This window comes from Salmo trutta, unplaced genomic scaffold (genome assembly GCF_901001165.1).
Source record: "Salmo trutta unplaced genomic scaffold, fSalTru1.1, whole genome shotgun sequence".
In the NCBI taxonomy this organism is placed as follows: domain Eukaryota; kingdom Metazoa; phylum Chordata; class Actinopteri; order Salmoniformes; family Salmonidae; genus Salmo; species Salmo trutta.
Window position 1 is genome coordinate 44,007 of NW_021822886.1, and position 16,304 is coordinate 60,310.

Genomic DNA, 16,304 nt, shown 5'->3' on the forward strand with positions numbered 1-16,304 from the left:
AGAGACAGAGAGACAGAGATTGTAATTGTGAAGACGGTGTGATTTAGGTTACCACTACCACTAATCCTAAAGTCCCTCCGGACAGCGACATCTGTTAATTTAATGAGGAAAATGTAAATGTATACATTAAAAAGTTAGAATGTAATTCTAATTCCAATGACCACAGGGACAAACAACAGGGTTATCATCCATCAGTCTGTAGGAGACCAGATGCTAACCCTCGGGACTGTGTGTGCATCATCATCAGTAGCAGTCTGGGGTCCAGACCCACTCAACAGGAACAGAGGGAACCAGAATGTGATATTCATTAGTTTGGTTGATTCTTTCTGCCGACTCTTTCCTTCATTCATTCTTCAGTTTGTTTATCTTTCACTCGTCCATATGCTCCCTCCCTCCCCCCCCCTCCCTCCCTCCCTCCTCCCTCCCTCCCTCCCTCCTCCCTCCCTCCCTCCCTCCCTCCCTCTACCCCTCTTACTATCCCTCCCTCCCTCCCTATATTCCTCCCTCCCTCCCTCCAACTATCCCTCCCTCCCTCCCTCCCTCCCTCCCTCTTACTATCCCTCCCTCCCTCCCTCCATCTCCATCCTCTCCCATCCCTCCCTCCCTCCATTCTCCCTCCCTCCCTCCATTCTCCCTCCATTCTCACCCTCCCTCCCTCCATTCTCCCTCCCTCCCTCCCTCCTCCCTCCCTTACCTAGTTGTAGTTTGTCCATAGATATCTCCCACTGGGAGGAGTCGTAGGGGAGGTATTCAAACTGCTCATCCAGAGGAACCTCCCCGGGGTCCATTATGATGGACAGATAGCCTGTCTTTATGTCTGCTGGGTTCACCTGGAGAGAGAGAGAGAGGCAGAGAGAGGCAGAGCGAGAGAGGCCAGAGAGAGGCAGAGAGAGGACAGAGAGAGGCAGAGCGCGAGAGGCAGAGACAAAGCAGTGAGAGAGAGACAAAGACGGTGAGAGGAGACAAAGAAAGAGAGAGAGGCTGGCTGGCTGGCTGGCTCAATGAACATTGATGTTGAGCCATAAAACAATATCAGATATGAACAGTGGCTCAACAAAGACCCAGTTAGGAGAGAGGAAAGCAGACTAGTAATAACGTACAAATCCATACTGAGTCAACAGCTTTAGCAAGAAAGACTCGGGAAACAGTTGGTGCAAATGCCACATTGAACCCTGTGTTTCTGTATCTCTAACATCAAAGTCAGGTATCTGTTAGCGCGTAGACACGCTGGTATCTGTTAGCGCCTGTTAGCGCGTAGACACGCTGGTATCTGTTAGCGCCTGTTAGCCCGTAGACACGCTGGTATCTGTTAGCCCGTAGACACGCTGGTATCTGTTAGCCCGTAGACACGCTGGTATCTGTTAGCCCGTAGACACGCTGGTATCCGTTAGCCCGTAGACACGCTGGTATCCGTTAGCCCGTAGACACGCTGGTATCTGTTAGCCCGTAGACACGCTGGTATCTGTTAGCCCGTAGACACGCTGGTATCTGTTAGCCCGTAGACACGCTGGTATCTGTTAGCGCCTGTTAGCCCGTAGACACGCTGGTATCTGTTAGCCCGTAGACACGCTGGTATCTGTTAGCGCCTAGACACGCTGGTATCTGTTAGCGCCTAGACACGCTGGTATCTGTTAGCCCGTAGACACGCTGGTATCTGTTAGCGCCTGTTAGCCCGTAGACACGCTGGTATCTGTTAGCCCGTAGACAGGCTGGTATCTGTTAGCGCGTAGACACGCTGGTATCTGTTAGCGCGTAGACACGCTGGTATCTGTTAGCCCGTAGACACGCTGGTATCTGTTAGCGCCTGTTAGCCCGTAGACACGCTGGTATCTGTTAGCGCCTGTTAGCCCGTAGACACGCTGGTATCTGTTAGCGCCTAGACACGCTGGTATCTGTTAGCCCGTAGACACACTGGTATCTGTTAGCCCGTAGACACGCTGGTATCTGTTAGCGCGTAGACACGCTGGTATCTGTTAGCGCGTAGACAGGCTGGTATCTGTTAGCGCCTGTTAGCCCGTAGACACGCTGGTATCTGTTAGCCCGTAGACACGCTGGTATCTGTTAGCGCGTAGACACGCTGGTATCTGTTAGCTCGTTGACACGCTGGTATCTGTTAGCGCCTGTTAGCGCGAAGACACGCTGGTATCTGTTAGCGCGAAGACACGCTGGTATCTGTTAGCCCGTAGACACGCTGGTATCTGTTAGCCGTAGACACGCTGGTATCTGTTAGCCCGTAGACACGCTGGTATCTGTTAGCGCGTAGACACGCTGGTATCTGTTAGCCCGTAGACACGCTGGTATCTGTTAGCCCGTAGACACGCTGGTATCTGTTAGCCCGTAGACACGCTGGTATCTGTTAGCCCGTAGACAGGCTGGTATCCGTTAGCTCGTAGACACGCTGGTATCTGTTATCGTAGACACGCTGGTATCTGTTAGCCCGTAGACACGCTGGTATCTGTTAGCGCTTAGACACGCTGGTATCTGTTAGCGCCTAGACACGCTGGTATCTGTTAGCGCGTAGACAGGCTGGTATCTGTTAGCCCGTAGACACGCTGGTATCTGTTAGCCCGTAGACACGCTGGTATCTGTTAGCGCGTAGACACGCTGGTATCTGTTAGCGCCTGTTAGCGCGAAGACACGCTGGTATCTGTTAGCGCCTGTTAGCGCGAAGACACGCTGGTATCTGTTAGCGCGTAGACACGCTGGTATCTGTTAGCCCGTAGACACGCTGGTATCTGTTAGCGCCTGTTAGCGCGTAGACACGCTGGTATCTGTTAGCGCGTAGACACGCTGGTATCTGTTAGCACGTAGACACGCTGGTATCTGTTAGCGCCTGTTAGCCCGTAGACATGCTGGTATCTGTTAGCCCGTAGACACGCTGGTATCTGTTAGCCCGTAGACACACTGGTATCTGTTAGCCCGTAGACACGCTGGTATCTGTTAGCCCGTAGACACGCTGGTATCTGTTAGCGCCTGTTAGCGCGAAGACACGCTGGTATCTGTTAGCGCGTAGACACGCTGGTATCTGTTAGCGCCTGTTAGCGCGAAGACACGCTGGTATCTGTTAGCACGTAGACACGCTGGTATCTGTTAGCCCGTAGACACACTGGTATCTGTTAGCCCGTAGACACGCTGGTATCTGTTAGCACGTAGACACGCTGGTATCTGTTAGCGCCTGTTAGCGCGAAGACACGCTGGTATCTGTTAGCACGTAGACACGCTGGTATCTGTTAGCCCGTAGACACACTGGTATCTGTTAGCGCATAGACACGCTGGTATCTGTTAGCACGTAGACACGCTGGTATCTGTTAGCGCTGTTAGCCCGTAGACACGCTGGTATCTGTTAGCCCGTAGACACGCTGGTATCTGTTAGCGCGTAGACACGCTGGTATCTGTTAGCCCGTAGACACGCTGGTATCCGTTAGCCCGTAGACACGCTGGTATCTGTTAGCCCGTAGACACGCTGGTATCCGTTAGCCCGTAGACACGCTGGTATCTGTTAGCCCGTAGACACGCTGGTATCTGTTAGCCCGTAGACACGCTGGTATCTGTTAGCACGTAGACACGCTGGTATCTGTTAGCCCGTAGACACACTGGTATCTGTTAGCCCGTAGACACGCTGGTATCTGTTAGCGCGTAGACACGCTGGTATCTGTTAGCCCGTAGACACACTGGTATCTGTTAGCGCGTAGACACGCTGGTATCTGTTAGCGCCTGTTAGCCCGTAGACACGCTGGTATCTGTTAGCCCGTAGACACGCTGGTATCTGTTAGCGCGTAGACACGCTGGTATCTGTTAGCGCGTAGACACGCTGGTATCTGTTAGCCCGTAGACACGCTGGTATCTGTTAGCACGTAGACACGCTGACTTCCATGTTTCATTTAGAGACTTGCGGTATTTGAACCTTGACTCCGTTCCCCCGTGTGTCTAAAGAGCTGAGGGAGATGGTAGAGAGGTGAGGTCAGAGTTCACAGTGTCACAGTCACTCTGATTGGAAGAGATACATTATGGTATCTGTTAGGCCCGTAGACACACTGGTATCTGTTAGCCCGTAGACACGCTGGTATCTGTTAGCACGTAGACACGCTGGTATCTGTTAGCGCCTGTTAGCGCGAAGACACGCTGGTATCTGTTAGCACGTAGACACGCTGGTATCTGTTAGCCCGTAGACACACTGGTATCTGTTAGCGCATAGACACGCTGGTATCTGTTAGCACGTAGACACGCTGGTATCTGTTAGCGCCTGTTAGCCCGTAGACACGCTGGTATCTGTTAGCCCGTAGACACGCTGGTATCTGTTAGCGCGTAGACACGCTGGTATCTGTTAGCCCGTAGACACGCTGGTATCTGTTAGCCCGTAGACACGCTGGTATCTGTTAGCCCGTAGACACGCTGGTATCCGTTAGCCCGTAGACACGCTGGTATCTGTTAGCCGTAGACACGCTGTATCTGTTAGCCGTAGACACGCTGGTATCTGTTAGCACGTAGACACGCTGGTATCTGTTAGCGCCTGTTAGCCCGTAGACACGCTGGTATCTGTTAGCCCGTAGACACGCTGGTATCTGTTAGCGCGTAGACACGCTGGTATCTGTTAGCCCGTATGACACACTGGTATCTGTTAGCGCGTAGACACGCTGGTATCTGTTAGCGCCTGTTAGCCCGTAGACACGCTGGTATCTGTTAGCCCGTAGACACGCTGGTATCTGTTAGCGCGTAGACACGCTGGTATCTGTTAGCGCGTAGACACGCTGGTATCTGTTAGCCCGTAGACACGCTGGTATCTGTTAGCACGTAGACACGCTGACTTCCATGTTTCATTTAGAGACTTGCGGTATTTGAACCTTGACTCCGTTCCCCCGTGTGTCTAAAGAGCTGAGGGAGATGGTAGAGAGGTGAGGTCAGAGTTCACAGTGTCACAGTCACTCTGATTGGAAGAGATACATTATGTCTTAGAACAGAGAGACAAGCCCAGGGAGATCACAGGGCGAGCGCGCGCGCGCGTTTGTGTGTGTTTGTGTGTGTGTGTGTGTGTGTGTGTGTGTGTGTGTGTGTGTTCTGACCCTTTTGACGTTGCAGAAGATGAGGATGAGTAGAGCCCAGAAGAACACAGCGATGACACCCGTCCCGATCAGAATCATGATCTCGAAGTTAGCCCTGTCACTGGAACCTGGGATAAACAACAACAACATTAGCCCTGTCACTGGAACCTGGGATAAACAACAACAACATTAGCCCTGTCACTGGACCTGGGATAAACAACACACATTAGCCCTGTCACTGGAACCTGGGATAAACAACAACAACATTAGCCCTGTCACTGGAACCTGGGATAAAACAACAACAACATTAGCCCTGTCACTGGAACCTGGAATAAACAACAACATTAGCCCTGTCACTGGAACCTGGGATAAACAACAACATTAGCCCTGTCACTGGAACCTGGGAATAAACAAAACATTAGCCCTGTCACTGGAACCTGGGATAAACAACAACATTAGCCCTGTCACTGGAACCTGGGATAAACAACAAACAGACTGTCTGCTAAATGCAGAATAACAACAACAACAATATCAAACCAAAAAGTCTGCTAAAGCCTCGATTCAATCCCAAACCGTGTTACTGTCACATTTAAAGGGAATTTCCAGGAGAGCCGACATCAGGAGCGTTTACCATTACAAGCGTTTCGCTACAACTGCAAAAACATCAGGAGCGTTTAACATTACAAGCGTTTCGCTACAACTGCAAAAACATCAGGAGCGTTTACCATTACAAGCGTTTCGCTACAACTGCAAAAACATCAGGAGCGTTTAACATTACAAGCGTTTCGCTACAACTGCAAAAACATCAGGAGCGTTTAACATTACAAGCGTTTCGCTACAACTGCAAAAACATCTGTTTAACACGTGCATTTGACCAATACATTTTGATTTGGTTTGAATACCATCTCCGCAAACATAAACGTGGTAGCATTATATTTAAAAGGTTGTCGACAGAGATTTGAATGCCCAGAAGTTCCCAGAGGCATGCTATAATCCCACTATCAGTCAGTAATGCAATGAGGTTTAAAGACACACAAACACCAGCACACCAGCTAAATATCACTTTAGTTATTCAATCATTTATCACCAGCTAGCATATTGAGCAATAACCTGAATCCTTAATCACCAGCTAGCCACTGCATAATAACCTGAATCAATTAATCACCAGCTAGCCCACTGGATAATAACCTGAATCATTAATCACCAGCTAGCCCACTGGATAATAACCTGAATCATTAATCACCAGCTAGCCCCACTGGATAATAACCTGAATCATTAATCACCAGCTAGCCCACTGAATAATAACCTGAATCATTAATCACCAGCTAGCCCCCTGAATAATAACCTGAATCATTAATCACCAGCTAGCCCACTGAACCAATAACCTGAATCATTAATCACCAGCTAGCCCACTGGATAATAACCTGAATCATTAATCACCAGCTAGCCCACTGAATAATAACCTGAATCATTAATCACCAGCAAGCCCACTGGAAACCTTGAATCATAATTACAAGCTAGCCTAGCCACTGGATAATAAACCTGACATTATAATCACCAGCTAGCCCCCACTGAATAATACCCTGAATCATTAATCAACTGCATTTGTCTTTCCAATTTCATGAAGCATTTCGCTGGATCCGCTATAACATTGCCTACAACAGTGTATGCGACCCCCAAATAACTGTTATAAATATTTTTTTTGATGTCAATCAATCAGATGTATTATCTCAAAGACCTTTTTAATCCAGCCAAATGTCACAAAGGTGCTGTACAGATAAACGAAGGAAGCAGAAGGAAAGCCGCGATTGTGTGTGTGTGTGTGTGTGTGTGTGTCTGACTAGAGAGGAAAATAGAAGCTTTTGTTGGAGACAGATGAAGGTGTGGATGCAGGTGTGTGTGTGTGTGTGTGTGAGGCTCTGTGTGGTGTGTGTGTGTGGGTCTGAAGGCTGGTGGTGTGTGGTGTGTGTGTGTGTGTGTGTGTGTGTGTGTGTGTGTGTGTGTTGTGTGTGTGTGTGTGTGTGTGTGTGTGTGTGTGTGTGTGGTGTGTGTGTGTGTGTGTGTGTGTGTGTGTGTGTGGTGTGTGTGTTCCTGTCTCACCCAGCACGGTGATGGCAGCGGAGGAGTGGACGCAGCCTCTCTGATTACAGGCGGTGCAGGTGTAGAGACCGGCATCCTCTTCACTGACACGCTGGATACTCAAAGTCCTGTTAGCGTGCTGTAGCTGCAGTCCTACACACACACACACACACACACACACCACACACACACACACACACACACACTCTTGTATAATTAACCTTGTGGGGACACATAATTCAGTCCCATTCAAAATCAAATTTTTCCTAACCCCTAACCTGTACTCTTACCCTAACCTTAATCCTAAACCCTAACACTAATTCTAACCTTAATCCTAAACCCTAACCCTAAACCAAACCCTAACCCGTACTCTTACCCTAACACTAATTCTAACCTTAATCCTAAACCCTAACCCTAAACAAAACCCTAACCCGTACTCTTACCCTAACACTAATTCTAACCTTAACCCTAAACCCTAACCCTAAACCAAACCCTAACCCGTACTCTTACCCTAACACTAATTCTAACCTTAACCCTAAACCCTAACCCTAAACCAAACCCTAACCCGTACTCTTACCCTAACACTAATTCTAACCTTAATCCTAAAGAAATAGAATTTGACCATGTGGGGGCTAACAAAATGTCCCCAGCTGGTCAAGTGTTTGTTTAATATTCTTGTGAGGACTTCTGGTCGCCACAAGAATCGTTAAGCACGCACGCACGCACGCACGCACACACACACGCACACAAACAAAACTAGCCTTGCTTGTCTGCTAACCTGACAGCTACTCAGATTGATCCTCCTGTCAGCCCTCTCTCTCTCTCTCTTTCATCTACCTCTCTATCAATCCATCTATCATTCTCTCCACATTTCATGTATTTAATGTCTCCAAAGTGAAAAAGTCCCAGCTGTCTGTAGTCCTGCCAAACTGTCACTCAAACCAACCCCCCCCCCCCCCCTATAACCTCACTGTGGAAGCTGGTGACTCATACCTTCAGCTACAGGTGTAGACCAGCTGATGTTAGTTTATCCTGTAGGAGATGGCATGGCATATACGGTCTGTGTGTGTGTGTGTGGTGTGTGTGTGTGTGTGTGTGTGTGTGTGTGTGTGTGTGTGTGTGTGTGTGGTGTGTGTGTGTGTGTGTGTGTGTGTGTGTGTGTGTGTGTGTGTGTGTGTGGTGTGTGTGTGTGTGTGTGTGTGTGTGTGTGTACCTACCTGACATTTGGTGCAGGGGCTGGTTGTCTTTGAACCAGGAGAGATGTGGTGAAGGAGTTCCCACTACATCACACTCCATCAGGAGAGACTCACTGACGTTCACTGTCTGATTGGTCGGGTTGTGTCTGTACCAGGGGGCTTCTAGAGCTGGGAGGGAGAGGGAGAGGGAGAGAGAGAGAGAGGGAGAGAGAGAGAGAGGAGAGAGAGAGAGACACTCTTATGGACTCAATTGGGAAATATATACAAGTAAATCAACTTTTTCCAAAACACAGAGTGTTTAAACTCTGGTATCCAAACACCCAGCGCCCTAGACCTTCTGTCTGAGGACCAACTAGGGTCACCCAGCCCCCTAGACCTTCTGTCCGAGGACCAACTAGGGTCACCCAGCGCCCCCTAGACCTTCTGTCTGAGGACCAAACTAGGTTCACCTAGCGCGCCCTAGACCTTCTGTCTGAGGACCAACTAGGTTCACCCAGCGCGCTCTAGACCTTCTGTCTGAGGACCAACTAGGGTCACCCAGCGCGCCCTAGACCTTCTGTCTGAGGACCAACTAGGGTCACCCAGCACCCTAGACCTTCTGTCTGAGGACCAACTAGGGTCACCCAGCCCACCCTAGACCTTCTGTCTGAGGACCAACTAGGTTCGCCCAGCCCACCCTCGACCTTCTGTCTGAGGACCAACTAGGGTCACCCAGCGTGCCCTAGACCTTCTGTCTGAGGACCAACTAGGTTCACCCAGCGCGCTCTAGACCTTCTGTCTGAGGACCAACTAGGTTCACCCAGCGCGCTCTAGACCTTCTGTCTGAGGACCAACTAGGGTCACCCAGCCACATAATAATACACACAGGCACAAACCACCTGAGAGCCCAGCAGGAAAGGGTGGCCACAGCACTGAAGGGAGTGAAAAAGCTTCTTCTACTTTCCCCAACGCCCAAGCGGTTATCTCCACCCTGCTACCACGAAAATACTTCCACCCTGCTACCATACAGCAGGTAAACGCAAGTATTTCCTGTGACTGTGGCTCAAAACCAAATTTTTACCTGGCCCACCACTCCACCCTGGACCAGACTTTATGACCAGGTCCACCTCTACAAGGCAGCAGTGCTCACCTTCGCCCCCGGACTCTAAAGGACATCGCCCTCAACCGAAGCCCCGACACCTCACACAGGAGCAACAGGTCAATAGACACTCCGCCCAGACCAGCGGGACCCCTCCCGGACCTGCACATAGATGACCCACGCCGAGAGGACCAACATCCAGACCACAACACCACCAGCCACACCCCCACCCCAACCAATCAATACCCACCCCAACCAATCAATACCCACCCCAACCAATCAATACCCACTCCAACCAATCAATACCCACCCCAACCAATCAAACACCCCATTTAGGCCCCCTCAGATCAGGCCTATGCCCCTCATTGCCCACCCCTTGTCCCCCCCCCCAACTCCACAAAGAGGGCCTCAACATGGAAGTCACACATACGCAGTGAGCAGGGAAACTGGACCAACCCCAACTCTTACACTAGCCCAAACCAATTGTCACGTCCTGACCAGTATAAGGGGTTATTTGTTATTGTAGTTTGGTTAGGACGTGGCAGGGGTGTGTTTGTTTTGTGTTGTCAGGTTTTTTGGGGGTAGTGTTCTATGTTTTGTATTCTATGTTCTATTTTCTAGTTTTTCTATTTCTATGTTTAGTTTACTGTTTTGACCTTCAATTGGAGGCAGCTGTTCCTCGTTGCCTCTAATTGAAGGTCCTATTTAGTAGGGGTGTTTTTTCTATGGGTTTTGTGGGTAGTTGTTTCCTGTTTAGTGTTTGTTGCACCTGACAGGACTGTTTCTCATCGATGTTTGTTGTTTTTGTTAAGTGTTTACGCTTTCCTTCATTAAAGAAGATGAGCATTCACATTCCCGCTGTGTTTTGGTCCAATCACTATGACGGTCGTGACACCAATGGCATGTACCAGATGCTCAGCAGGCTCTGCTCACACTTACTGGCCTGAGGCCAAACCACACGACTAACAACATTGGACACTTTATGGAAACAAAGCCTTCACTATCTCATCCTGGAATATCCAAGGCCTGAGGTCATTTGCCTTTGGACTAAAGAGCAGGAACCTGGACTTCATCAAAGATATCAGAAATACAGATATTGCCATCCTACTAGAAACATGGTACAGAGGAGATGGACCCACTGGTTGCCCTCTAGGTTACAGAGAGCTGGTAGTCCCATCCACCACACTACCAGGTGGGTGGTATAGAGGAGACGGACCCACTGGTTGTCCTCTAGGTTACAGAGAGCTGGTAGTCCCATCCACCACACTACCAGGTGGTTTAGAGGAGATGGACCCACTGGTTGCCCTCTAGGTTACAGAGAGCTGGTAGTCCCATCCACCACACTACCAGGTGGTATAGAGGAGACGGACCCACTGGTTGTCCTCTAGGTTACAGAGAGCTGGTAGTCCCATCCACCACACTACCAGGTGGTATAGAGGAGATGGACCCACTGGTTGTCCCTCTAGGTTACAGAGAGCTGGTAGTCCCATCCACCACCACTACCAGGTGGTATAGAGGAGATGGACCCACTGGTTGCCCTCTAGGTTACAGAGAGCTGGTAGTCCCATCCACCACACTACCAGGTGGTACAGAGGAGACGGACCCACTGGTTGTCCTCTAGGTTACAGAGAGCTGGTAGTCCCAATCCACCACACTACCAGGTGGTATAGAGGAGATGGACCCACTGGTTGCCCTCTAGGTTACAGAGAGCTGGTAGTCCCATCCACCAAACTACCAGGTGTGAAACAGGGAAGAGACTCAAGGGGTACGCTAATGGATATGCTAATTTAGTATAGAGCAGACCTAACTCACTCTATTAAATTAATCAAAACAGGAACATTTTACATTGGCAAGAAGTTCGAAAGGGAAATTATCTCAACAGAGAAAAATGTTCTCCTGTGTGCTACCTATATCCCCCCCACTAGAATCCCCATACTTTAATGAAGACAGCTTCTCCATCCTACCTATATCCCCCCACTAGAATCCCCATACTATAATGAAGACAGCTTCTCCATCCTACCTATATCCCCCCACTAGAATCCCCATACTATAATGAAGACAGCTTCTCCATCCTACCTATATCCCCCCACTAGAATCCCCATACTTTAATGAAGACAGCTTCTCCATCCTACCTATATCCCCCCACTAGAATCCCCATACTATAATGAAGACAGCTTCTCCATCCTGGAGGGGGAAATCAATCATTTCCAGGCCCAGGGACATGTACTAGTCAGTGGTGACCTAAATGCCTGAACCGGACAAGAACCTGACACCCTCAGCACACAGGGGGACAACGCCTACCTGGAGGTGACAGCATTCCCTCCCCCATATGCCCCCCTAGACACAACATAACAACCCAAAATGGGTCACAACTCCTGCAGCTCTGTCAGACGCAGGGTATGTACATAGTCAATGGTAGGCCTCGAGGGGACTCCTATGGTAGGTTCACCTATAGCTCATCTCTTGGCAGTAGTACTGTAGACTACTTTATCACTGACCTCAACCCAGAGTCTCTCAGAGCGTTCACAGTCAGCCCACTGACCCCCCCTCACAGCAAAATTACAGTCTACTGGAACAGGGGAGGAGGGAAGGAGGAGGGGAGGGAGGAGGGGAGGGGAGGGAGGGAGGAGGGAGGAGGGAGGGACGGAGGGAGGGAGGGAGGAGGGAGGGATGGGTGGGCAGGAAATTGAGAATTCCGTGTGACTGAGGATAAAAGGTCAGGACTGGACATGAATAAAGCATTAGTGTGTTAATGACTGGCCCCTTCTTCTAGGGGACTAGTGTGTATTTAACCCCTTCCTCTAGGGGACTAGTGTGTGTTTAACCCCTTCCTCTAGGGGACTAGTGTGTTATTAACCCCTTCCTCTAGGGTCTAGTGTGTTATTAACCCCTTCCTCTAGGGGATTAACCCCTTCCTCTAGGGGACTAGTGTGTGTTTAACCCCTTCCTCTAGGGGACTAGTGTGTGTTTAACCCCTTCCTCTAGGGGACTAGTGTGTGTTGGTGTGTGAGGCCTACGTTCGTAGGTGTGTGTTGGTGTATGGTTACTGGAACCAATAAGGGTTATTGGCTCCCCATAGGAGAACCCTTTGAAGAACCCTGTTTGGTTCAAGGTAGAACTATTTTGGGTTCCATGTTTCTCTCCCCCTCACCTTTAACCGGTATGTATTTGGTAGACAGTGTCTCTCCCCCCCTCACCTTTAACCGGTATGTATTTGGTAGACAGTGTTTCTCCCCCCCCTCACCTTTAAACCGGTATGTATTTGGTAGACAGTGTTTCTCCCCCCCTCACCTTTAACCGGTATGTATTTGGTAGACAGTTGTTTCTCCCCCCCTCACCTTTAACCGGTATGTATTTGGTAGACAGTGTTTTCTCCCCCCCTCACCTTTAACCGGTATATATTGGTAGACAGTGTCTCCCCCCCTCACCTTTAACCGGTATGTATTGGTAGACAGTGTTTCTCCCCCCCTCACCTTTAACCGGTATGTATTTGGTAGACAGTGTTTCTCTCCCCCTCACCTTTCACCGGTATGTATTTGGTAGACAGTGTTTCTCTCCCCCTCACCTTTAACCGGTATGTATTTGGTAGACAGTGTTTCTCCCCCCCCTCGCCTTTTAACCGGTATGTATTTGGTAGACAGTGTTTCTCCCCCCCTCACCTTTAACCGGTATGTATTTGGTAGACAGTGTTTCTCCCCCCCTCACCTTTAACCGGTATGTATTTGGTAGACAGTGTCCCTCCCCTCACCTTTAACCGGTATGTATTTGGTAGACAGTGTTTCTCCCCCCCCCTCACCTTTAACCGGTATGTATTTGGTAGACAGTGTTTCTCCCCCCTCACCTTTAACCGGTATGTATTTGGTAGACAGTGTTTCTCCCCCCCTCACCTTTAACCGGTATGTATTGGTAGACAGTGTTTCTCCCCCCCCTCACCTTTAACCGGTATGTATTTGGTAGACAGTGTCCCTCCCCCTCACCTTTAACCGGTATGTATTTGGTAGACAGTGTCCCTCCCCCCCTCACCTTTTAACCGGTATGTATTTGGTAGACAGTGTTTCTCCCCCCCTCACCTTTAACCGGTAGTATTTGCGTAGCCAGTGTTTCTCTCCGCTCCTCCTGTTCTGAACCTCACAGACATAGTTCCCTTCATCCTGTAGCGTGATGCTAGCTATAATCATCTCCAGGACCCAGCTGTTAGTGACCGCTCCTGATAGGTCAGTTGTCCATCCAGGCGTTCAGCGTACAGGTGGACAATACGACAGTCCAGCTCCAGGGGTTTACCACTCTCATCCTGCAGCGCCTGGAGAGAGACCAGAGAGAGACAGAGAGACAGAGAGAGAGAGACAGAGAGAGAGACAGAGAGACAGGCAGAGAGAGAGGACAGAGAGAGAAGAGACAGAGACAGAGAGACAGAGCGGAGACAGAGAGAGACAGAGAGAGACAGAGAGAGAGACAGAGAAGAGACCGAGAGGAGAGCAGAGAGAGAGACAGAGAGAGACAGAGACAGAGAGAGACAGAGACAGAGAGAGACAGAGAGACACAGACACACAGAGACACAGACACACAGAGACAGAGAGAGACAGAGGAGAGAGACAGAGGAGAGAGACAGAGAGAGACAGAGAGAGACAGGCAGAGGAGACCAGAGAGAGACAGGCAGAGGAAGACCAGAGAGAGACAGAGAGAGAGAGACAGAGACAGAGACACAGAGAGAGACAGAGAGAGACAGAGAGAGAGAGAGTCAGTCAGTCTTCCTGTCCCTGTTCTACTAGCCTGGGTCCCAGATTGGTTTTGTGTTGGCTTACCAATATCCATCAACGAGTTACAATGGAATTGTCAAGACGGCACAAACAGATTTGACACTTGTTTAACAAATTCAACCAAGTGAGTTGTTACCTGTGGGTCCAGTCTGTACCAGGTGAGCTGTTACCTGTGGGTCCAGTCTGTACCAGGTGAGCTGTTACCTGTGGGTCCAGTCTGCACCAGGTGAGCTGTTACCTGTGGGACCAATCTGTACCAGTTGAGCTGTTACCTGTGGGACCAGTCTGTACCAGGTGAGCTGTTCGTAGGTGTAGTTGTCAGCGATGCAGCTTAGCGACACTTCCTCCTGCTCCAGAGGTTCCTCAGACGGACCCAGCTCTACACTGAACCCTTCTGGGATAGCTGGAGGAGGGAGGGGGGGAGGGGGGGAAGGGAGGGGAGGGAGGAAGGAGGGAGGGGAGGGAGGGAGGGGGGGGGGGAGGAAGGGGAGGGAGGAAGGGGAGGGAGGGAGGGAAGGAAGGAAGGAAGGAAGGAAGGAAGGAAGGAAGGAAGGAAGGAAGGAAGGAAGGGAGGGGGGGTGAGGGAGGGTATTAGGAAAGTTAGAGAGATTTTTGAGGGCTCTATGGTTCAAAATGTTCCGTTTTTTTTAATAACTACACAAATTATTAGTACTACTATTACAAAATGGCAGATCTATTTATTAATGTATATATACTGCATATTACTGTATAGTACTTATTAATGTATATATACTGCATATTACTGTACAGTACTTATTAATGTATATATACTGCATATTACTGTACAGTACTTATTAATGTATATATACTGCATATTACTGTATAGTACTATTAATGCATATATACTGCATTACTGTACAGTACTTATTAATGTATATACAGTATAGTGCATATTACTGTACAGTACTTATTAATGTATGTACAGTATAGTGCATATACTGTACAGTACTTATTAATGTATATACAGTATAGTGCATATTACTGTACAGTACTTATTAATGTATGTACAGTATAGTGCATATACTGTACAGTACTTATTAATGTATATTACAGTATAGTACATATTACTGTACAGTACTTATTAATGTATATACAGTATAGTGCATATTACTGTACAGTACTTATTAATGTATATACAGTATAGTGCATATTACTGTACAGTACTTATTAATGTATATACAGTATAGTGCATATTACTGTACAGTACTTATTAATGTATATGCAGTATAGTGGCATATTACTGTACAGTACTTATAATGTATGTGCAGTATAGTGCATATTACTGTACAGTACTTATAATGTATGTGCAGTATAGTGCATATTACTGTACAGTACTTATTTAATGTATATACCAGTATAGTGCATATTACTGTACAGTACTTATTAATGTTATTATACAGTATAGTGCATATTAATGTACAGTACTTATTAATGTGTATCCGTATAGTGCATATTACTGTACAGTACTTATTAATGTTATACAGCTATAGTACATATTACTGTACAGTACTTATTAATGTATATACAGTATAGTGCATATAATGTACAGTACTTATTAATGTATACAGTATAGTAAATATTACTGTACAGTCACTTATTAATGTATGTACAGTATAGTACATCTTACTGTACAGTACTTATTAAGTATAGACCAGGTAGAGTACATATTACTGTACAGTACTTATTAATGTATGTACAGTATAGTACATTATTACTGTACAGTACTTATTAATGTATATACAGTATAGTGCATATTACTGTACAGTACTTATTAATGTATATACAGTATAGTACATATTACTGTACAGTACTTATTAATGTGTATACAGTATAGTGCATATTACTGTACAGTACTTATTAATGTATATACAGTATAGTACATATTACTGTACAGTACTTTATTAATGTATATACAGTATAGTACATATTACTGTACAGTACTTATTAATGTATGTACAGTATAGTGCATATTACTGTACAGTACTTATTAATGTATGTGCAGTATAGTGCATATTACTGTACAGTACTTATTAATGTATGTGCAGTATAGTGCATATTACTGTACAGTACTTATTAATGTATGTGCAGTATAGTGCATATTACTGTACAGTACTTATTAATGTATATACAGTAT

At 47.7% G+C, this 16,304-nt stretch overlaps 1 pseudogene; it reads right to left on the bottom strand.

Annotated features, from left to right (window-relative positions):
• Window positions 1-243: 243 nt before the first annotated feature.
• The window catches only part of LOC115186264 (vascular endothelial growth factor receptor 3-like), a 49,842-nt pseudogene continuing 33,781 nt past the window's right edge, over window positions 244-16,304 (bottom strand).